Here is a 24,131-nt window from a genome sequence, read left to right as displayed (position 1 = left end):
TAATCCCAATCTCCACTACGAAATTACTGGCCCTTCTCCATGTCTCAACTCCATTGCTTTCTCCTCCATGAAGCTTTCCCTGATTATTCTTATTAGAAATGACCTCTTTTTCTCTGAACCCCTGAATTTTGTATCTAGTTGATGGTTCTCATATATGTTGCTGGCTTGCATTTCATGATTACTTCATGTACAGAGATTAAATTGTAAACTTTTTAAAAATCCTCACCCGAGGGTATTTTTTTCATTGCTTTTCAGAAAGGGAGGGAGGGAGGGACATCGATGTGAGAGAGGCACATCGATTGATTGTCTCCTGCACACACCCCAACTGGGCCGAGGACTGAGCCTGCAACCAAGGTACATGCCCTTGGCCAGAACTGAACCCGGGACTCTTCAGTCCACGGGCCGACACTCTAACCACTGAGCAAAATCAGCTAGGGCAGATTATGAACTCTTTTAAGGCATGGGTTATAAATTATCCATTTTTGTATCATATCTCCACTATAGAACCTAAAGCGATTTCATATATGTAAATACATATCGGCTTTATTGAGATATGACTTACATACCATACCATTCACCCATTTAAAGTATACAATTCAATGGTTTTATAATATTAAGAATTGTGCAGCCATCACCACAATCAATTTTAGAACACTTTTATCACCCCAAATAAGAAACCTTGTACATATGAGCACTCAATCCCCATTTCCCCCCAAACCCTCAGCCCTAGGAAAACATTAATTTCTGTCTCTATAGATGTGCCTAGTTGGGCATTTCATAGAAACAGAAACATATAATATTTGTCCTTTGGGGCCTGGCTTATGTCATTTAGCATGTTTTCTAGATTGATCCATGTTGCAGTGTATATTGGTATTTTATTCCTTTTTCATGGCTGAATAATATTCCATGTATGGATAGTCCACATTTTGTTTATCCATTCATCAGTTGATGAGTATTTGGGCTGTTTCCACTTTTAAGCTATTATAAATAATGCTGCTATGGGTATTCAAGTACAAGTTCTCATGTGGACATATGTTTTTATTTCTTGTGTATGTACCTAGAAGTAAAATAAGTGGGTCATGTGGTAACTCAGTGTTTAACATTTTGAGGAAATACCAAGCTGTTTCTAAAGGCAGCTGCACTATTTTACATTCCCACCAGCAATGCATGAGGGTTCCAGTTTCTCCACACCCTGGTCAGCACTTACGATCTGTCTTTTTTATTGTAGCCGTCCTAGTGGATGTGAAGTAGCATTTCATTGTGGTTTTGATAGTATGACTTTTTTTTACCTATTAGATATTTGATATTTGTCAGATAAATGATATTTATACATAATATGAACAAACAGATCTTTCAGTGGGTTATCTGACTTGCAAGTTTATTAGCTAGCTAGAAAAGATGAACATAGGACCCAGAATCATTAGAATTCAATTTTTAAAAGTTACTTTTATACTGGTTTCTCTCTCTTTTTAGTTGCCAGTGTTATCTATGTGACATTATAAAGGTGGTGATTTGTCATGAAAATTAATGTAGCTTTGCAAGTGTAATGTATTTTACAGAATAAGTTAAATCACAAGCAAAATTCCAACTTTGATATTGTTCCCACTCAAACCCCACCAGTGATTGGGGAAACCAGGAAAGGCTAATTCCTGAATCCAAGGCAGGGCAAATGAATAAAGTAGCATTCCCCACACGGCCCTTCCTTTGCTTTCTCATCAGAACACATTACAACTTTGAAGCTCCAGACACCAATTTTGTGGTGACTGTGAACTATTACTCCTGTTTAGAGAATTGCCATTTCCTCCCAGGGCAGGTCCGTCTTCAAAAAAGCATTTGATAATACACTTGGGGAGATGGGGTGGGGGTAGGGAGAGACTCAGAAAAATGCAAGTGCTACAGCTTCTTTGGGTAGAGTTTTCCTCAGTAAACAGTAGACCATGGGAAACATAACAGGTTCTGAAAACTTAATTTTGATGAATCTGGACGTCAGAGAAAGAGCCAGCTGAATTAGTTCCCTCTTGGGCAGTGGACTAGCCCTCTTATCTCAAGTCAGAGGTAATGAGCTTTTGCTTGGTTCTAGAGAGTTCTCTCTTGGCCAGAACCCATCCACTTAGTCCATGCCTAGACGGACACTTCTGCCTGCAGCCCTGAAAACTCGAGTTCCACTGAAGGCTGCAAATTAAAGGCCCATGATTGGACTTAAAACTTTGTGTGGTGTGCAGGTGTCCTCAGAGGAGCTGCAGTGGTGGAGTCAGGGTCAAAGGTCATAGTAGAGTAGCAAGCTCTCTGTGTGTATAACATCACCTTGCCTAACTCGTCTAAAATGCGTAATTCTACAGGAGTATTCTCTGCAACTAGTTAAGAGGCATATTTGTCTTTAGGATTTGGGGTGTGTGGTGGTGTTTATTTTCCACAACCACAGTCACCCTTTATCTGTCTGAAGTTGTTTCCAAAGGCTGAGAACAGGCCCTTTCAGAACCTCAGTACGAAAAGTATTAAGTTGGAAACATGTCAGCTGCTCTGCGGAGGAAGCCTAGCCCAGGCCTGGTTTCCCTGGGCCCTGTGATAACTTGGGCCTCAGCAGCCGGGGCCGCAGCGTGGTGGTGGGAGCTGTGGAGATGGAGAGCGGCTCCTGGGAGGCCCCTGCTTCTCGGAGCTGAAACAGGAGCCCTCTGAGAGAAAGAGATATTGCATGTGGCTTCCCCGATGCCGCGGAGGGCGATGCGGATGACACAGCACCAGCCCTTCCTTCAGGGGGTGGGGACGCTGGGGCGCTAGAAGCCTCTGCCCTCCTCGGCCCCCTGGGGGCCACAGCCCCCCCTTGAGCATCGGTTGGGGAGTGTGGTGAAGGAAAGGTGACAAAGGCCAAGTCAGCGTTGAATTTGTTGGACGGAGAACACGCTCCCGGATGGCAGCACCGGAGCTAGAGGGACCGCGCCCTGCAGAGAAACACCCCTTAGTTGGGGGCCCTGTGAAGCGCCAGTGCCTAAATCTCCTGTCTCAGCATCTGCTCGCCCCACCTGGATGCGGAGCGGGGACCGCGTGGAGAGGGAGCGGCGCGGGTGGGGCTCACCCTCCCATCGAGACCGAGAGGGGCGGTGCCAGGCCGGGCACTTCGACCCCCACGCCACCCGTCCCGGCCCCCGAGGCGCCCCTCTCTCGCCTCCCGGGCACTGCCGCCTGTCCCCCTTCCTCTGTTAAAATAGTGAAACAAACCGCGGAGTGCAGTGATGGAAAGCTGGAGGCGGCGTCGCCCGCCGCGAGGGGCGGGAGGGGAGGGGGCGCGGTGGTCCCGGGAGGCGGCCGGCCCGCGAGCGCGGGGCTGCTCGGGCTCGAGCTGGGCGGCGGCGGCCGCCGCGACCCTTCCCCGGGGGCGGCCGGACCCATCCCCTGGCCCGAGGCGCCTGCGGAGGGCGTGGGGCAAACCTGGGGCAGCGGTGGGGGTGGGGTGGGGGACTCCACCTCCATCCATCCCGGGATGGAAACTGCGGTCACCCCGCTTAAATCGAGGCGGGGGGGACAGGCGGGTACCGCGGTCCCTCCCACCCCCGGCCGAGCCGCCGCCGCGGCCGTTCAGTAACACGTCCCCAGGAGACTGGCAGGAGCAACACGTGATGTGTCTACTTATCAGGGTGAGAGGGGGAGAGCGAGTCTCCGAGCGTGCGGGCGAGGAAGCGGGGCGGGGGGCCGAGGCGGGGGCCGGGACGACGGCTGGGGCGCCGGGGTCGCCAGCTCCTCGCCCACCTCCCTCCCTGTGGGAGAAGAGGAGGAGGGGAAGTGACTACGGAGTTGATGAACTTTGCACATCCAGAAACGCCATTTTGATTCCTTTTCCGGAACAAGTTTGCATCTCTCCTCGTTCTCTCCCCAAAGCCCACCGGTCCCCACGGCATCATGCCCGGGAGCCCAGCGCCCTGCCGTGCCGTAAGTACGCGCCCGGGGTTCCGGCTCGCGGGACTCGGGTGGCAGCGAGATGTCTGGGACTGAGTGGGAGCGACCTTTTAAAGAACTTTTGGGGATGGGGAGGGCGAAGTCTGCAGGGCGCGTTGTACTTTTCAAACTCGCCGTTTCCCGGAGCCGAGGACCGGAGCGCCCCACGCCGCGCTGCGTGCGCTCGGGGCGGTGGGGCCGGCCGGGGATGAGCCGGGCAGCCCTCTCCCCACGGGCTGCGCGCCGGGCCGCTCCTCCTCCTCCTCCCCCTCCTCCTCCCCTTCCTCCGCTCCTTTCCCCTTCCCGAGCCGCCGGCTCTGCCAACCAGCTCCCAGCGCGAGCTGCCGCGGCCGCCGCAGCGCCCCGCCGCCAGGACCTGATGCGCATCCATATTAGCCGTCCGAGCGCAGGAATCCAGCCCGACCCGCGCCGCCGCGCCCGCCGCCCAATTTATTTTTAACCAGCACCGTGGGGACTCGGATGGTGCACGCACCGCCGGCCAGAAACATCTTCCCAGCGCTGCTCTCCATCTTCCGCCCTCGCTCCCCCGACATCCTCCCCCCATGTGGGAGGGGAAACTTTTCTCCTACATACTTTCGAGTCCCTCTCGGGCCGAGCAGCGCGGAGATGACGGCGCCTGCCCGCGGCCGCAAGGTATCCGGGGGTACCCGCCTAGGGTGCCGGCTCGGGGGTGCCCGCTCGGGCTGCGCGGTGGGAGCATCCGCCGCGCCCTGCTTTGCGGACTTTGATCCTCCCTGGCGGACGGCGCCGGCCGTGAGGCGGCCGCGGGTAGCCCTGCGCCCTCGCCCGTTCCGGGCTCGTGGCTGGGGGTCACGCCGACCACCGCCCCGGTGACCAGGGGAGGCGGGGGCCGGAGCCCTGTCCGCGTATTGTTCCCTGGCCCTTCCGCTGGCTGTGTACGTGTTTTCGTGGGAGCCATCGGTGTGGAGCTGAGCCTGCATCGCGGTGGGGGGGGGGGGGGCTCGGCGCCCGGCGCCGTCACGAGCACAGGAAGGAGGCCGGGAGCATCCGAGGCGGGGCCGGCCGCCGGGGCCCGCTTCGCCTCCCAGCTGTGGAGTGCGCTCGGAAACTTTTGTCCGCTGCCCGCTGGACCAATTTTTTGCGAGTTCTGGGGCTTCCCTTCCTCCTCCCATCCCGGCCCGCAGCGCCCAGAGGGGGCGGGGGGGGGCGGCGGCGTCGAGAGGCTGGGGACCGAGCGCGCCCCCCAGCCTCGGGCTCAGCCCCCCGCACCCCCTCCCCGCTCGCGGTCTCTTAGGAAACTGCGACCTTAATGGTTGCTAAGGAGCGGGGAGGTCCTTCCCGTCGCCGGCCCCCTCCCTGGGACGCGGCGTGTTTTCTGAACCGGGCCGAGGGTCGCGTCGAGGATGTGGTGACTCGCTCCCCTGCCGCTCGAGGGGCCGAGCGAAACTCGTGAGTGCGGGAGGCGGCGGCCGAGCCCGCTGCTCGGCGGGGCTACTTTACTTTTCCGGCGCGGGGGGGGGGGGGAGTGCGGCCCCGGGGGGAGGAGGGACGCCGGGGGCTCGAGGACCCCCGGGTCGCGGGGACCCGCTGGCGGGCGGGCCGGTTGACAGGCGCCGCACGCAGCTCGCGTCCAGCGCCCGCGGTGCATCCGTGATGGGTTATAAAAGAGGAGGAAAGTATTTCTCCTTGCTCAGCAGATTTGCCCTCCCTCGATCCTTACTGGTTAGAAGATAGAACGTGAGCCCAGATCCGGACGAGCAGTTCACATTCCATTACGAAATTCTACACGGCTTCAGAGCCAGCAGCAGCACACATTCGGGGCACTTTGGAGTTTTTTTCTTTTTTGGGGGGGAGATGGGGGGGGTGATGGTGGTGGAGAGGGATAGAAGGGGGAATAAAAAAATAGAACTTTTGGTGTGCTGAAAAAAACCTGCCCGAAGATTTTCATCCGTCTCAGAATTAACCCTCCTGCTTGTTTTAGAGTGTAGATTTAAGCTGAGCCTTTTGAAAACCAATGGAAATAAAGATTGCTTGTTGGATAGGGATGCTGGAAATAGCGAGGTATTTCTGTCTTGAAGAGGAGACTTGAGATGATTTCTGTAAAGGCTGAGTTGCTAATGTGCATCCCATATTTTTGAGATCTTTTTTCTTCAGCTGTGCAGTGGTCTGTGCATGCACGTGAGTGTATTCTGAAATAAGTTTCAGTTGAAGGGGAAGGTGGAGGAAAAGGAACTGCAAAGAAAGGGATGGTTTTTGTTTTGTTTTGCTTGGGGGGGTGCCCCCAGCCACCATCAGCAGCTTCTTCGTCCTTAAAAAGCATCGCCCAGATCTGGTGCGATTTCGAGTAGGCAGGTACACAATGTAACCCGGAAGTCTAAGGCTAAAACTTCTTTCTTCTTCTTTTTTTGCAAACGCTTAGTTCTATGCTTCCTTCAAGAGTCACAGAGAACTTTTGAAGGAATAGGTTCAGAATGACTCTTCAAATTTATGCAAAGGTGAGCCACTAATTTTAGGGTTGTTTTTGTTTTTTTTATTGCTGCTCTTTGGAGGGAGCCTTCTGGGTACCGGCTGATGGATCCTGCTTTGATGTGTTTTAAGCTTTGGTTACACTGATGAATTAAACATTTGAATGGCTTTTATCAAGTTTTAAATGTGTGAAAAAATACCTTCCCTCCTACCCCCTTTTTACAAAAGAAAGGGAGAGCCCTTTGATTTAGTTATTTGTTTAGCTCGTGCTCCATTTTAGGTTGTTAATGAACTTGCACTTTGCACTGTTTTATCATTCTTAAAAATACTGCTAAGCTGGTTGCATTTTAGGATATTTTGTTTTTTTAAAGAGTATTTGCTGGTTATGTGATACTCTTAGGTGCTGCTGATGCTTACTGTTATATGGCATATGATTCTCTGAGTTTTTCTAGATATTAATTTCTCATTAGAAAATTAAGAGTCTAAGCCCTCATGGCAGAGAAGTGTTTGTTATGTGATGGGGAAGATGGGTCTGACTCAGCTGGCACAGGTCGAGCATCCATTCCTAACTGTTTACATCATCCAACAAGTGACCTTTTGACTCAAGGGTCTTTTATTTTAGGTTTCTTCAGGCTGACTCCTGACGTCTTATTTACATCCAAGACAGGTACAGAATATTGAAGGGGGGAAATAAAGCTAACCCTGTTAATCCTTCACCTGATGTACAGCTGTTTATTAGTTACTTGCTGTATGGCAGGCAGTAGCTGGTTGCTATTATGTAGCTTTCATTTTTCTGTTCCATTTTAAATTGCTATGTTGGTCCACTTCCTAGGTCAGTTTGGAAATTTTTGCTTGCTATCTTATGCTCAGTTGTCAACATCATTTATTACCTTCAGCAAAGGCTATTTCCTAATTAATAAAGTTTTAAAAATTCTACTCTTGTAGGGATTTGTATGGCATAATTAATATAAATTTAACTCCTACAAAAATTGGTTAAACATATTCACTAGAAACAGTCAGAAGTGAATCCTTTTGATGTTTCTATTCATTATCCTTCTGAAAAGTAGGTGATGCTCAAAAGGTCATAGGATAAGGGTTGCTAAGCAGCTAAACAGAAGGATGCTAAAATTAACCAAAGCATTTTTGAAAGGGAGCGCTTCTTCGGTTTACATTATTTACTAGATTTAATTGATTTCTGAGTCCTCCATGTCCTTTGACACAGAAAGATATGGTGTTAAGTTTGTTTTGTTTTTGTTATATTTAAATAATCACTTTTTCTTTTTAAAGTGTCTTTTAATTGAAGTTCATGCTCTCTGACCAACTCCGGTGTCAGATGGCAGCTTGTCTGGGCGGACTTCTAGTCTATTACCTGTGTGTTCAGGTTAAACCTTCCCTTCTGGAGGATAGGTGTGAGTAACATCATGTATTTCATTTACAAATAACAGAATTTTTAGTTGGTTTTAGGAAATCTACCTAATACATGAAGCAATATCTTACTTCACTCCTTATTAAACAGATTTGCACTTAAAAGATAGAAATGCAGTATAGTAGCAGTAGAAAGTATGCAATATAGTCTCTCCTGATAACAGGACATAGTTTTCTTACCCCTTTACTGAGATTATCATTCCCTCAGGTTTTGATAGGGCTCCTCCCCCTCTTTACTCCATTTCCCCATCTCAGTTAACTAAGCCCAGTTCTTAATACCTTCAAAAAAATAATTGTATTAGGTTTAGTATATCTTTGGAAGGACTGACAAACTGTTAGGGGAAAAATGTGATTTACATTACATTTCTGCCATAAGTATGTTAAAGGATATTGGAGTTTTTCATTGAGATAAAATGGTTGAAGTCTAACTGAAGCCATGGCTGGTAATCATCTCTTGGTTGAAAGGCAAGTCCTCTGTAAGTCAAAAGTTTCCCTGCCTCAAGGTTACTTCTGTACATATGACCTACTGAACAGGCAAAGTTGAGTAATATTTTTCATATCCAAATATAATTAAGAAATTGGATGGGTTCCTTTGAGGGGGCAGGGTGTATGAGTTTTCTCTGTCTGACTTAGGAAATGATTTTTGAGTTGAAATAGCTCTGGCCCTCTTCAAAATCCTGGGGTCAGACTGTGGTTTCCATGCCTTGGGGGGCCTCCCCATAAATCAGAGGTAAAAGGTGTACTATATGAAACACAGAGGGAGGCATACGATGTGCTTTCTGAAATGCATCACTTATTTTTAATTTCTCCCACTCCCATAGGAGGCAGAATAGAGAGCAGAACCATCGTGTTTGCATTACGACTAGTAGAAGAATGAGGAAGATGGGGCGTGAGGGTGGCAGACTTTTCCCTTTTATGTTAGCTGTCCTGTGGGACAGTGTCATCAACTGTGCTGGTCTCAGTTTCTCTTCTCACCTTCCCTGAGTATTGACTGTTGGTGAGATGGGGTGGGGTGGAGAGGAAGGGAGGCCCTGGGAAGAGGGTGCAGGGAGCTGTTTCTTCCAGCTACTGGTGCATCTTGTTTCTGATGGTACTTCAGGATACAGGTGAGCCAGTCAGCCATCAGTAGAGGTGGCTGTTGGTGAATAGGTGCTTCAGACAAAAGAAGTGGGAGAGGGTGGAGACTGTTTGTTCAGTGTGATTCAAGCAAGTAATGCTAAGAGAATTTGAAAGCCTCTGTAAAATCCCCAAGACTGGGTACTGACTGCTCCTGCAGGATTCACCTGAGGCCTTTCAGACTCTATGAGGGCGGGTGGTCCTGATAGGGTGGAGAAAGCCCAATGAAAACCCCCACATTCTTTGTCAACCAGCCAGACTGCAGAGAAAAAGTCTCAGTGGGGGTAATTAGATAAAGCTTTTAAATGGCTCTATTTGTTTTTCCCCTGGCCTGCTTGGTATCTCATCTCTTTTCCCCCCTTTTTCAGAAACTGTGGGATAGGATTGTTACACAAATGTTTGGGACTTTTAGTGGCTTAATTACTTTGAAAATTTCCTTTTTCATTAGGGTGTACCTTGGACAAATTTAACTTCACCCTGCTTTTGAGAAGAGGCCTTTAATAAGATTCCAATTTTGTCCTCAGAGCTACACAGTGAGGGTTAGGTGGGTATATTTAACCCATTTTACAACTGTGCCAATATCCACCCAATGGCTGATCATAAATCAAGCTTAGGACCCTAACCCTAGCCTAGCTCTGTATAGCACCTGCTTTTTAAAGTCTGCTTGGCCTCAGAAGACTGAGCATTAAATATACAGTATCCCTTTATCTTTGTGTGTGTGTGTGTGTTTAAAATGAGACCAGATCCTTTAAAAAATAATTCTGTGGTTGAATCTGAAGATGTAAGGCAATTAAACAAAGAAACTTTTTGCCTTTGGGAGCATTTCTGTTGATAAGTATGATTATACATGTTTTTTCAGCAGGTTTTCTACATCATGGGGTTATAAGGATGAAATAAATGTCCCAGCAAGTCAAAACCTATATATGGAAGAAAGTATTATATTTTGAGCTCAGGAAACTTTGTGGGTGCCCACTCTGGATTTCCTTTCCAGAATTGTGCACAATGTCATCACTTCAGGCAGAATTTGCCTAGGAGCTTGTGTTCAAATCAGGGAAGGCAGCACTTTCTTTTTGCTTTGAGTGGCAAGAGACAAACAGAACTAGCAGATTATTCTTAGTGGATAAGAATAATTCAGTGAGGACTGGATATGGGAAAGGCAAGTTGTAAGCTTTGGACTCTCCCTTTAAAGTTGGTTCTCAGCCTGGCGGTTTTGCCTCCAGGGGGCATTTGGCAATGTCTGGAGACATTTTTGATAGCTTTGCTGGGGGAGGGGTGCTACTGGCCTTTGGCAGGGAGAGGCTAGAGATGGGAACCACAGTGATGGCCTCACAGCAGAGGATTCCTCGGTCCCCAGTGTCAGTGGATGGTGAGAAAGTGTGCTTTAAAGGTACCATAGTCCTAGCCCGTGTCTCCTGGGCAGGTACCCTGGGTGTACTCACAGTGTAGCATGAGATACATTTGGGTATCTGAGATTTCATAAAGCAAGTAAGCTCTTGTTACATGCCTGTAAGGTACTATGGTTGGCAAGTTCAAGGTTTCGCAGAAAACTTGGGGTTGGGGAAAACATTAAGCAGCATCAAATGTATTTTAAAACCTCTTAGTAAATAATAGTTCTAGAACTCAGCTGCTTCTGAAAGAAACCAGATTCATTGGCATCGGGAGGCTGTTCTGGTAGGGGGCTCAGCTTTCCAAGTCGCTTCTTCAGTCATTTAGGAAACTTGCTCTGGTGCTGTTGCCAGTCCCCCCCACATTGTACCCTATGTGGATTATACCACCACACCCCCCCTTTTAAAAGTGTTTGAACTGGCCGTTGCTTGCTTGACAGTTAGTGCTTCTGCACTCCTAGTTTGCCTTATTTTGTTTTCTCAAGTTTTTGCAAAATTTTTACATAACTACCCGCCCTTTTTCCAAGGCAGTGTTTTGGAGTCTGTTCTTCTCTCCATACCTCTTCTCTTTGAGAGAGTGGATGGCAGACCTGCTGCCGGGGCTGGAAGGGATGGGGAGGGAACACAGGGAAGAGACCATGATTATTTTTATGTTCTTGGGACTCCAGGACCTTGAATACACAAAAAAGGTGGTTGATTTAAAGAAAAAGAAAAATGTGGCCCTGGCCAGTTTTCTCAGTGTTTAGAGCATTGGTCTGCAGACTGAAGGGTCCCGGGTTTGATGCCGGCCAAGGCCATGTACCTCGGTTGCAGGCTAGTCCTGGCCCTGGTTGGGGCACGTGCCGGAGGCAACCAGTCGATGTGTCTCTCTCACATCCAAGTTTCTCTCTCTCTCTCCCTCCCACTCTCTGAAAAGCAATGGAGTCTACAGCCATACCACCCTGAACGTGCCCTATCTCATCTGAAAAGCAATGGAAAAAATATCCTCGAGTGAGGATCAAAGAAATATAAATAAATAACTAACGATAAAGTTAAAAAAAATTTTTTTTAATGTAGCGTACAAATATAAAACTGAATTCCTCAGACCAGAAATGTCTGATAGGGACAGGAGTGATCTTTTAGTCAGAGCTTTTTTCACATCCTAAACCAGTGGACGGGCTGTCGGCATCCAGTTTGCATTGTTGGTGCTGACAGTGATCAGTGGCCTGTTCTGAAGCCACCTGTGCCCTCCCACACCAGGTACCAGTAATGAGAGCCATGGATTCTGGTGCTCTTCTGCCCTTTCCTCCAACCTATAAATGGCAACTCCCTGCTCTCTTTCTCCATTTACATCTTTCCCCAGGCTGGGACCTTTTGTCACCCTGATCACCTGCAAGTACCTCAGAAGTAACTTATAAATGTAAAAGTCATGTCCATCACTTCTAGAATGTGATCTGAAATTCACCATCCACCCAGTCTTCCAGGCCAGAAACTGCGTTGCTGTCCTTGACTCGTCTCTCAGCCCTCAGCCCCCACGTTCCGTTAGCAGACCCTCCCTAAACTTCTCTCCAATCTGACTGTGACACCTGCTGTCCCCCTGCTCCTGACCCAAGGCCCTCATCATGCGGCAAACGTCTCCTCAGTGAGTTTCCTGCCACCAGTGGGTGCGAACTCCAGTTCATTCTCTGTTCCGCTCAAAAACTAAAGCTGCACATGGTGTTTGCCTACTGAAAAACATCGCTTGGCTCCCCTTTGTCCACAGGAAGAAATCCAAACTCCTCAACTTGGCACGCAAGGACCTTCATCGTCTGCTTCCAAACTGTCTGCCTAGTTTTAGCTCTTGCCACTCTCCCCTACACCATTGCCACACTGGGTACTTTCTCACTTTTTCTGCTTTTGCATGGATTGGTCCCTCTGTATTGTCTCCATCCACTTCTAGCAAACAGCATTTCTTAAATCCTCATTCAAGGCGAATCTCAAATACCACCTCTTGCAGGGAGAACTGGGTCCTCCACCCAGAATAACCCTCCCCCATCTGTCTAGTGTGTTTGTTGTAATTGACCTGTTGACCTGTTTTCCCCCCTCCCCCCAACCCCCATCAAGAATAGGGAGGACCCTGGCTGGTGTGGCTCAGTTGGTTGAGCATCGGCCTGTGCACTGAAGGGTCACTGGTTCAATTCCCGGTGAGGGCACATACCCAAGTTGTGGGTTCGGTCCCTTGTTGGGGTGCAAGCAGAAGGTGACTGATAAATGTTTCTCACATTGATATTTCCCTCTCTCCCTCTACCTCTCTCAAAATCAATTTTTTTAAAAAGGTAGGGAGAGACTTTTACTCCTATTTTTCCATCTCCTGTACCTAGCTCAAATATTTCATAGTTGGTGCTTATTTGGTAGTGAGTGTTGATTGGAACTGTTTTCTAATACAAACATGAGAGTTTTTGAAGAGGTGCACATTATTTTTGGAGAAGAGCATACAATTTGGAAGCCAAGTCCCAAATATCAGTACAAAGTAAGAGGAGGAAACAGATGTAAACTAACATCTCCAGCACACCCATCAGGCAGAGATTTGGTTTTAAGTGCACACTGGTGGGAAAGCATTTGAATTACAGACATTTTAAAATAAAAGTTTGCTCAGCTTAATTTACTCAAAATTTAAGAGGAAAAAAATCTTTGTTAATGCCTAATTGCACTAAAAGCTGTCACACTCGGCCCTTACTAATTATAACTACTTTTGATTGGCTGTTGGTTTGAAGTTTATATTAAATGGGAGAGATGGGCACACAGATCAAAGACCAAAATCACTTCAGAGCTCCAATGTGTGGGCCCATTTTCTCTGCTTAGTTAGATTTTTGTTTCATTAGTGGTATGAGTTAATAGGAGTGTTGGTCTGTGTATAATTTAATCTTCCTTTTTTTCCCGTTACTCCTTGGATTTAAAACAAAATGCCAAACCAGAAACCTATGGGATATGGGCCTTGCTTTCTTTGTGTGTATGCATGTGCAATGTGTATTTGATAGAGGTCAATTATATGTAATATTTATACAATAAATCATTTTCACTGTTTTAGGGGAACTTTGTTTATGCTGAGACTTTATTGTAAAAAACCCCACAAAAACAAATACACAAAATCATCTCAAAATCTTTTCTTAACTTTCTTTTAAAATGACATAAATATCTCCAGAAATAGGGGAGGTACCAAGAAGATGGGGTGAGAGGTGTTTTGCTTATGAACATTCTTGTACCTTTACATTTTGAACCATGTAAATGAGTTTCCTTTTCAAGCAAGGAATTAAAAACATTTTTAAAGTCATTTTTCTTCCACTTTAGGACTTTTAATTGCTTTGAGGCGATAATTATATAAAACTGTTTGGTGAACATCTCAGACAGGTTTACCACAACTTGGTTAGTTAAACTAAAACTATATTGGATTAAACTGTCCTACTTAAAATTTTAAACCAAGTGTAATTTTTAAAGGACACTTAACTCATATCTCTGAATTTAATTTGCATCTGAATTGTGAAAATAAGATTTCTGAGAACTGTGTGGCTCAAGAGCTTAGTAAAGCTTCCTAACCCCCTTTCCTAAAGATGATATCAAGTTGAATTCAGTATCAGATTCAATATCCTTTTGGAAAACACATTTTTTCAACCCAAAATTTGCCAACCTCATGGTGGCTTAAAAAAAACCCAAACATTTATAGGTCTTCAGTTGTTGATTTTTATTTATTCAATAAATATATGACTATCTGCTGTGTGTCTAAGCACCAAGGGTACTATACTAGTATGAGAAACAATTGCTGGCTGCTTCATAGACGTTGAAAGAGACACATGCGACCACTAAAGATATTTAAATCTGTGCTAAGTGCTGAAAGTTAAGTATGCCGAGAACATGTGAAGTGAAACTTGGCCTCTGTGTCTGTGGGAGGAGCAGAGGATGCTGGGAGGCAGGTCAAGGAAGGCATCCCACAAAAGTAGCATTTGAGCTCATACCTGAAGGATGGCGAAGAGAAGGAGAGTGTGTGAGAAGGCAAACAGCTTATACAGACGGCCCCGAGGTTGGAGAGGAAGATGTGTCCACTGAGGTGAGAAGTGTGGGTGTTAGGGAGAAAAGACGCAGGAGTCAGTGACACTCGTGGTTCGGTAGGTAGGGGCTAGGGCATGCTGCTTGTAGCTCACCTTTATTTGGAATTTTTCCCCCCCACTTGGGGAGGCTACAGAGGGTATGAGGGCAAGAAATGGCATGATGAGGTTTGCATTTGAAAAGGCTGCTCCTGCCCAGGGGGGAGAATAAACTAGACGTGAAGGAGGCAGCTATTTTGCCTTCTGTTTCAAGGTTGGTGAGAAGGCTAGCTTTTCAAAACTCCAAAAACCAGTGACGGCTTGGAGTATGGTGACAAGAGGGATGGGAAGCCTCAATTGGTTTGACAGAGATTTAAGTGGTAGGAAGGACTTACAGCTGGGTGGGGTAGGGTGGGGAAGAGAGATGGCTTTCAGGTTTCTGGCTTTTGTAGTGAGTAGAGGGTGATACATCTTTCCTTGAGATCAGAAAGGGGGATTAAGCAAGGTTTATGAACAAGGTGTGTTCCCTACCCTTTAAGTTTTTAAATATTTTTTTCATCATTTTCTCTGCTTGTATTATGTTTCTGTTGCTTCAAAATTATATGCCTGGCATGGATGAAGCACAAAAAGTACTTACAAAAGTGAGAAAGGGAAGTTAGGTCTTCCCTATGGAAACAGACGAATGGCTTCCTCCTTCCCTCCCCTCCCCTCTTCCTCCTTCCTTTAATGTCCTGATGCCAAAAGGAACATGGATGGGCTGGCGTAGGCAGCCTGAGCTTCTGCACGGTTTTCAGATGAGCTAGATACCCAGCTGGATCTGAAGGGCATTCAGATCGCTGTTTGTTTCAGTGATGCTTCATCTGTGTGGCTGGGGCACGGGGCTGAGGGGAAGAGGCTCTGGCTAAGAACAGGTTAGGACTCTCAGACTTGCTCAAGCGTCTTTTAGGATTGTCAGGACTCCTTTCATGACCCGACTTTCCAGTTTATTTCTTAGTTTCTCAGTGGTCACCTGAGGCTCCGAATGTCTCAGACCCACATCAGTATTTTGCTTGACCAGTAATTTGTGTGAAAACAAAGTGCCTTCATAAACAAAACTTGTGTATCTACTGTGTCCCGGGCTTTACACTAGGCCTGTGGGTGCCAAAGAAAAAGATTTAATCTCTTTCACAAGGAATGGAGGTTGTTCCCACTGAGCAATTGTGTAGCCTGCATTTGAACACCTCTGCTGATGGCAGACTTGCTACCCCAGGTAGTCCTTGGGTTTTTACTGCCTTAGTTAACTTTTTTTTCTTCAAGGCAGACAAAATCTTTGTGGAATGAGATAGAAAAGGGATGTGTTTTTCCCTGAGTTGGTAAAAACTAGAAGCTGGAGTGCAGGCATGCTGCCTTGTGCAGTCTGATGCTCCAAGAGCTCCATTAGTGAATGCTCTGGGAGACTCAGTGAGTGCCACCCTCAGTTCCTTTCTCCTGTCCCCAACTCTTGCTTCTGAGGGGGTGTCTGCCTCGCTTGCCTGCACAGCCATCCCTTTGTGTGTAAGCTGGGACACCATCCTTTATCACTGTCTCAGAAGAAAGTCTGAGCAGTGCTCCCAGGTTTCGTTAATGATGCTTTTCTCTGATGTCATCCCATTGACATTAGGTGAGCCCCAGCATGCCCCGAAGATGCTTCTCCTTTATGGTGTCAGTCCTGACTGATGTAACCTGAAGGTCTCACTGGGCCCCAGAGAGCTCTGGTGGTCTGTCCACATTGAGAACGAGATTTTCTATCTCTTGCTTAGGAGCTTGGGTGTTCCTGCATCATTGCCACCATAAATCCCATTAGAACAGGTCACACTGTATTCTAGCCCTAAATTTGATAAGACTAACTGATAAGGGGAAAAGCCTCAACAAAGACCTTGCCCCCTCCCACTTTTTTCATATTGAAATAGCTTGGTAAGGAGGTGCTGGGAAGAAAAGCTTTTAAAACTGGATTTAAACATATATTTTGAAAATTTTAATCTTGAGGTATTGTGCAAACAACTCAGTATTTCACCTTTCTCTGACCAAACAGAAGTGTGGATTGGGAGGTCTAATGAGAAATTTGTTGTAAATATAGCTTACTAGATAATGACCTTGTAATAAACATCCAGAATTGGTGTCAGTGCCCACTTTTGGGTAACCCACCCATAATTACTAGATAATGGTGACCATGTACTCTATCTGCTGGGTGACTTCTTTTTCTTTAAACAGTTGTGTACTTGCATCCTTGCTATTGCTTTCTGAAGGGCTTGTATTAGGTTCTCTAGCCTTTGGTGTTGGAATATCTTCTACGTGGCTGCCTTCTGGATATGTTAGACCATCTGCTGTGTTACGATTAACTGAATGAAAATTGAATATATATTTTTCTTTTTTTATGTTTTTATTTTTTTTTTAGCGAGAGAGGAAGCGGGGAGAAAGAGAGAGAGAGAAACATCTATTGGTTACCTCCCACACACACCTGGACCGGGGATTGAACCTGCAGCCTGGGCATGTGCCCTGATCAGGAATCGAATTGGTGACCTTTTGGTGCATGGAATAATGCTCAGCCGACTGAGCCACACCGACCAGGGCAAAAATTGAGTATATTCTATGTAAAGCTCTTGAAGAGGTTAATGAAACAAGTTAATAAAGAAATAGATGCTTTGGCATTGTCCCATGGACTGAAGGGTCCCGGGTTCGATTCTGGCCAAGGGCATGTACCTCAGTTGCAGGCTCTATTCCTGGCCCTGGTCAGGGCACATGCAGGAGGTGACCAATTGATGTGTCTCTCTCACGTTGATGTTTCTCTCTCCACATATATCTCTCTTTCCTGTCCACTCTGTCTGTAAAAGTAATGGAAAAAATATCCCCTGGTGAGGATTAAAAAAAAAAAAGGTTAAAATAATAATAATAATAAAGGAACTACATGCTTTGGAATTTTATTGAGCGTTCCTCAGAGAAGGTCAAAGTGGTTAAGTCGGGCTAGGCCATCCGATGCTTCTTAAGGGTGTCTGAGATGTCCTTTCATTGTGAACCCGAAGCCACTGGGGTCTTGCTAAGAGTGTGGCATTGGGATGCAGGCTGGAAAGATTACTTTTTCCTCGGGAAATGGCTGCTCTGCCTTAGAATGGGTGAGTGCGGTGCAGGGTGGGTTCTGTTGTGGTCCAGGGAGGTTACCCCTCTTCTCATTTTTGTTGTTTTTGTCTCTTTTCGAGCGGTTCTTGATGTTGACATGGGTGAATAATTGTGGCACACGTGTCTAGTGAAGCTTGCTTTGGGCCTTTATCCATCCACTGGAGAGTAGATGGTGTGTGGTCATGTGTCCATGTTGTGGTATAGTCAAGAAAAAGGAGGGGGAGTGTGTGCGCGTTGGGGGAGGTAGTGTGGTTAGCACTGGTCACATGGTTACATTTAAAGACCATGATCACAATGGCCCCGTAGATTTATTTCACTGCGTTCTTTGTGGTGAATGGAACTTTGGAAGGCACCTCTGGCTGCTTGTCTCTGGGAAGTCTGATGGTAGCCACCCCACAGAAAACGGAGCCAGAAACCCAGCCTTAAACCACAGACATGATGGCGTGGTGATTCATATTACAAACCAGTCTACCCAGGGCGCTTTTAAATATGTTCAATAGCGCATTCGCTCTACTGACCACCTTTGGTGAAACACGTCTTCAGTCAAGGCCCGCCTGTATTTGCTTTAAATCAGATAAACCAAAAGTTGTCTTTCAGTTTCTCTTCTGCCCTTGCTAGACTTAAGCCATATGACTCCAGTCTGATAAGTTGAACATCTTGAATTATTCCACTTTAATTTTCACCCTTTTTCGGTTGTTAGGCTTTTCATGTGGAAAACTCTTAGCAAGAGAGTAGTGGGAACAGCGTTTATTGAGCAAGTACTAGTTAGTTACCTTTGCCCCCAGATCCTTGACATGCACCATCTCATTCATTCCTCATAGTAACCCTTTGCCCCTGCGATGTAGGTACAATTATTATCCTCATTATTGAGATGAAGAAATTGAGACTCAGAGAGGCAGCCAGCTAGTGGGAGCCACAGTGCAGCCTGACTCCAGAGCCTGAGCTTGTAGCCACTGCCAGACTACCTCCCATGATGACATGATGTATTCACTGCGTGAATATCTTCTGATAGCCTGCTGTGCAAAACCAAGCACGAGATGGGGTTGCTGCCTTCTGGAAATAGTGGGTTAAAACTTACCTATGAAACACGTCATTCTCTTGGGCATCTGACAAGGTGAGTTAGACCAGAGCTTCTGTGGAGACCAGGAGGGGGCCGTGCAGACATGGTGCTGGTTCACAGGGCAGCCAGCCGGGAGGGGCTGCCCCAGAGCGGCTTGGGCCAGCACGGTGCAGAGGTGGAGTGAGGCCCTGGACAAGTCCTGCTCGAGGTTAAAATTGTCCCCAAGTCCCCATTCAAGGGGGTCCAGTGGAAGGGAAGTTGTCTTTCACACAGGGGGAGATGCTCTGAAGTGGGAAAAGGTGGGTGTGGACTTGGGGCTCCTGCTGGCCCTCTGTGGGGTGGGCAGTGGGTGCGTGCCTCGAGTTCTTTCTTGTGGGCACTCACTTTTAGCTTCACTAAAAATGCTTGTGCTCTGTTTCAAAGTAAGAATAGTATGTTGTGTTGTATGCTGGCCACTTTTGAGGAGCCCGGAAACTGTCCATTCCATAAGCATTTGAGGGATTGAGTGTTTCTCGGGGTTTCTGTAGGCCAGTGCCTTGAAAACAGCTCCATTGTTGTTTTATATAATAATGAGTTATTGTCATTTTATTTAATATATAAATTCAAGATTTTGCCTTGAAATTGGAATTGGGGTCGGGACTGGTGATGGAAGAGGCCCAGTGATCTGTGGTAATAGTGAAGTAGGTGCAGCAATTGGATTGATCTAATTACTAACCTAATCTTAAAATTTGTCCATATTTAAAGGAGACAGCCTGTAGGAGGTATTTTTATTTTGCTTTTTTTGGTTGTTGTTAACCCTCACCAGAGGATTTTTTTTTCATTCATTTTTAGAGAGAGAGTGGAATGGAGTGGGCGCCTAAGCGAGAGAGAGAAATATCTATATGAAAGAGACACATCGATCAGTTGCCTCCCTCAGACACCCCAACCGGAGCTGGGGATGAAACCTGCAACCCTTCGGTGCACAGGCCAACACTCTAACCACCACTGAGCCACACCGGTCAGGGCTTTGTTTGCTTTTTAAGCAATAGGAGCCATGTGCGCTGGGGGCCGCCAGTCTTAGGATGTTTTAGGGGTGGGGTTACAAGTGTGTGTTGTACCTCCCCTTTTGTGGGGGTGCCTGGGCAAGTTACAGAACTGGCAGGTCTTGAATTATGATGAGCACTTGATGGTTTGTTTTCTGTTTCTGGTGGGTCTGGGGAGGAGGATTGTTTGGAAATTGGTAACAAATAGGAAGTTTCAGCCTTGTATGCCACCAGCTCAATTATAACAGAGCTGTCTTCTATTTACTAGTAATACTTTCGTTATCATTGTTGTTTTGCTCATGACAATTTGCTAGTTTCAGCAGAAGGGTAGTGAAAAAGAGACCAGCATTCTGTGCTTTCCCGTCCGTGTAATGCTGCCATCAGCTTCTCTGTACTGGAAACCACTTCTTGACCACCTGCCCAGGGTACCAGGGTCTGGGGACACACGGATGAGCACAACATGGTCCCTGCCCTAAAATTCACCAGGGCATCAAGCCATCAGAGACACCAGGACAGGCAGAGGACCTGGAAGTGGGAAGTGGTCAGGGAAAGAGGAAGTGATGTTTTCAGATATGAAGGGCCGACCACGTGGAGAAGCATGTGGGGAAGGGAAAATGAACTTCTAGGCAAAAGAACAGTGTAAGTACAGGCCCCGGAGTACAAAAATATGAGGTTTATTTGGGGACAAGGTAGGGCAACGAGTGTTACTAGAGAATAGGGTTGGGGATGCTGTGTTGAGTTAGGGTGAGAGGGGTGTTGAGAGGTGACTAGAAAACAGACAGCTCTGTTGTGTAGGCATTTGTGGGCCATCAAGTGCTTTGAATTAGGGCATGATGTGAGCAGCTCTGCTCAGAGAGAGAACACTGCTAACTAACCCTTTAGAAAAATTAGGCAGTAAAGGAGACATGTTCAGCGAAGTGCAGATGAACTTGGAATTTTGTGCCATATTTAGCAGGATAATTTCTCCCCCTCCCTGTTTTCTTCCAGGAGATTTTCAGCCCAGGACCTGTGGGCAGCCATTTGAAGTGGTGTTAAATGATTAGAAAAGTGGGACCTTTATTTTCAGCAAATGGAATTCAGTTTAACAGTGTTTAAACTTCCTTAGTTGTGTTATACTCATTAGTACTTATTTAAGCCCATCAAGGGTAGTGGAATTAGAGAAAAGAGACTCATTTTTTCCCCCCCTCTCAAAAATACAGGGACAGAGCTAAAGTAGGTTTATAGTTGTAAGTACACGAAGCACAGAATTTATCCTTGTATTAGTATTTATTAATTACTATAGTATTTTCCATGCGAACAACTGTAACCCTACTTTTGCCCCACCTTGTATTGAGGGTGGATTGTCAGAAGGGGTCTGTTAATTCATTTTAAGCAGCATTTTGCCAGCTAGGAGTGAATGGGGGCTTGGAGAGGGAGCAGGTAGAGGGCTAGCTTTTTTTTTTTAATCCTTACCCGGGGATATGTTTTATTGATTTGAAAGAGGGGGGAAGGGAGAGACAGAGACAAGGATGAGTTGCTTCCCGCATGCTTATGCTTCATGACCATGACCGGGGGTGGAATCTGCAACCCAGGTATGTGCCCTGACCGGGAATCAAACCCACCACCTTTTGGTGTACAGGACAACGCTCCAACCAACTGGGCCACCCGACCAGGGCTGTGTGCAGTCTTGATGACCCTGTGGATGGAGGCTTTAGGGGCTGAACGCCACTGGTGGAAACAGAATCCGTTCGGGCCATGCTCGCCTGCAGAGCGTTTGCACTTGCCCAGGTAACTGCTCTGCGCCTCACGTTGCCAGGCCTCTGCTGGGATTCCAGCTCCCTCTCTGGAGCTCAGCCAGGAAAGGGGTTGCTGTGTGCCGCCCAAGGCTTAAAAAATCTGGGGCGGGGGATGTGAAGGGAGTCAGATAGCAGGCCTCGAAGACACAATATTGCCTTTACTCTTAGGTTTTCACAGTTCTCTGTGCTCTGGGGAGGACATACTCACTTTTTCGTATGCGTGACCATGCACTTCAAAGCCTGTACCCACAGACTAAGGGACCTGGCTGAAAGGGTTGTGAAAAATTGGGTAGGCCCCTGTGGATTCGGTAAACTGGTAATTCTCATCACCTAAAACTGATTTCTATGTTACAATTTAACTAGCTGGTTGCCACCTTTTTTTGTTTAGTTTTGTTTTTTGACGTGGTCTCTCATTTGAGCTAGAATTATGCAGGAGGAAGTGGGATGCTGGTAAATAAACTGTAGTGGGGCTTTGGGGGCCCAGGAGGGAAATTGGGGTGGGGAGGCATCTGAAAGTGCTGCTGAGTGGTTCCCTTTGCCTGTGTGACCAGCTGGGGCATACTGATGAGGGAAGGAAGGCACCCTATGCCCAGGCCTTGTGCTCGGGTTGCATGTGTTACTCCATGGCTGAGGTGCATTGTTCGTTCTCCTTTTTAAAGACAGGAGACAGGTTTATCAATGTTCACGTTTCTGAGGTCTTGCAGCTAGTTAGACTACCAGGAAGCTTCATGGCCTATCTCCTTAAGCTTATGGGACTTCCTCGTGTTACACAAAATCTCATTGGACTGCGGTACCTGCAGAGTTCCTGGTCCAACAATTCTGAACCTTGACTTGGTTCATTTGTCTTGATTTTTTTTTAACAGTTTGCTTGAATTTGAGCATAATACATTATTTGAATGCCTCGAAATTGTCTGAACTATCTCTGATTGAGCAACTCCTGTGTTTTAGGACACTAGTTTTAGGCCTGGTGGAGCATGGTGGGTCTTGTCTTTGGGAGTGCAATCTGAACCCTGAGCCAGGTATGCCTGGGAAGGCTGAGGCTTATGGAAAAAGCATGGGATGAGGTCCAAGCGGGAAGGGGCAGAGTGGGTTGGCATTTTGGGTGTAATTTGGGGCTGAGGACTGTGTACTGGAACATGATAGGGTTGGAGGGCTACCTGGGGCAGGGTGGGCTGGGGCAGACAGAATTGGAGCTTTTATTCTGTAAGTGGGAGTCCTAAGGTTTTGAGCAGAGAAATGACTGGTTGGCCTGATGAGGCTTTGCAGATATCCTCGGAGGGGGAGCATGGCTGTGCCTGTGCTTGGGTGGCTGCTGTGGCTCACTTGTCTGTTTATTTCTGGCCCGAGGCAGAGAGCGCATCCCAGCAACGGGTACAGGATGAACCAAGCGATGCTCAGGATCTCCAAGGTGCCTAAAGCCACTGGATTGATGCATACACACAAGCAGGCTTTATTTCTTTACAGCCATAGACTTGTTTAAAAGCTCAATCATATACTCTGGCTCAATATTTTATTTCTTAGCTAACCAGCTCCTGGTGAGCCACCCTTGAGAGGGTGATGTGTGATTGGAAGGGTGCGGCAGGGCAACCGGAGACCTGTTTCCAGTTTGGGCCCTGACATAGAAGGGTTGGGTTCAGATCCTTTTGGTCCGGTATGTCTCCTAAGGGGCTTGTTTACGTAGATACTGAACCATGTTTATAACGTTGATGTATTGGTTTCTGTGTTAATTAACACTAGGTAGGGCCGAAAGCTCTCCTGGTTCATGTGTGTTTTGCAGTGTGGTGTGTGGAGACCTGACCTGCAGCACTGTGAACACCTGCCCAGGTGTTACAGCCCTGTCCAGCCCCCACACCTAGTTTTCAAGTCTTTAGTGTTTGGCATTCCAGGTGGTGACAAATAAGCTGGTATTGTTTGCCTCAGCCCAAAAGGAGAGAAGGGGTGCCCTCTCCTGCCCTAAGTGAGGGCAACAGGAGGTCTGGATGTCTATTTTATTGATAATCCCTCAAATCATTTTTACCCTCCACAGCCAGCATGCCTTCTTCTAGAAACCTGCAAAGTATAAATTCCTTTCCATTCCTCCTTCCCTTTGCTCCTTCAACCCTCTGGGAAAGCTGGAAGTTCCTAAAGGAAAGCTAATCAGAGCCATGGCCTACATGATGTGCACGTTACGGATGCCACCCTGGTGACTCAGATTTGGTTGGTTTGTCATTTCACAACCGTCTGCACCTATCCCGCTGTGGACACACTCTGCACTTATGCTAAGAGCAAACTCTTCCCTGGCTCCTAACTCTGGGTGTGGCCTCCCCAGCTCTTGCTCTTTGGATCTCTGCCTGTGGGGGTGCCATTCTTGCCACTTCCCCATTCGTTTGTGTTAATAGTTATTTTTTAATCTTCACCCAAGGATATGTTGGGGTTTTTTTAAATGATTTTTAGAGCAAAAGGAAGAGAGAGAGAAACATCTATGTGAGAGAGAAACATCCATCAGTTCCCTCCCATATACACGTTGACCAGGGATGGAACCCACAACCTAGGTATGTGCCTGACCAGCAATCGAACCCACAACCTTTTGGTGTACAGGAAGACGTTCTAATCAACTGGACCACCTGGCCAGGGCTTAATAGTCATTTTTTAAGAAGCACATATGTGCCATCATATGTCTGTTGTGCGAAATGCTTGTTGTGCATTATCTCTGTCATCTTCACAGCAGCCCTTCCGAGCTGCGTCCATTGTCCGCATTTTGCAGATATGGAAGGTGGAGTTTGATCATACCACGTACCCTTAATGTATAAGAGGCACAGTAC

At 47.0% G+C, this 24,131-nt stretch overlaps 1 protein-coding gene across 10 annotated transcripts in view; it reads left to right on the top strand.

Annotated features, from left to right (window-relative positions):
- Positions 1-24,131, top strand: part of RREB1 (ras responsive element binding protein 1) — a 170,772-nt gene that overhangs the window by 39,438 nt on the left and 107,203 nt on the right. For 4 of the 10 annotated variants that reach the window (XM_081145034.1, XM_081145038.1, XM_081145033.1 and 1 more), the window contains exon 1: positions 3,657-3,924. The exons of 1 other annotated variant lie outside the window; for it this stretch is intronic. The gene's annotated coding sequence lies outside the window, so the exon portion shown is untranslated. Of the gene's footprint in view, positions 1-3,485; positions 3,633-3,656; positions 3,925-4,276; positions 4,585-4,828; positions 4,848-5,342; positions 5,362-24,131 lie in introns of those variants that run through there. 5 more of the 10 variants (XM_081145036.1, XM_081145039.1, XM_081145037.1 and 2 more) reach the window with 5 other exon arrangements.

Source organism: Miniopterus schreibersii (genome assembly GCF_964146895.1).
Source record: "Miniopterus schreibersii genome assembly, chromosome: 8".
NCBI lineage: Eukaryota > Metazoa > Chordata > Mammalia > Chiroptera > Miniopteridae > Miniopterus > Miniopterus schreibersii.
The sequence above is the reverse complement of the archived record's forward strand: the minus strand, read 5'-3'. Positions and strand labels throughout refer to the sequence as shown.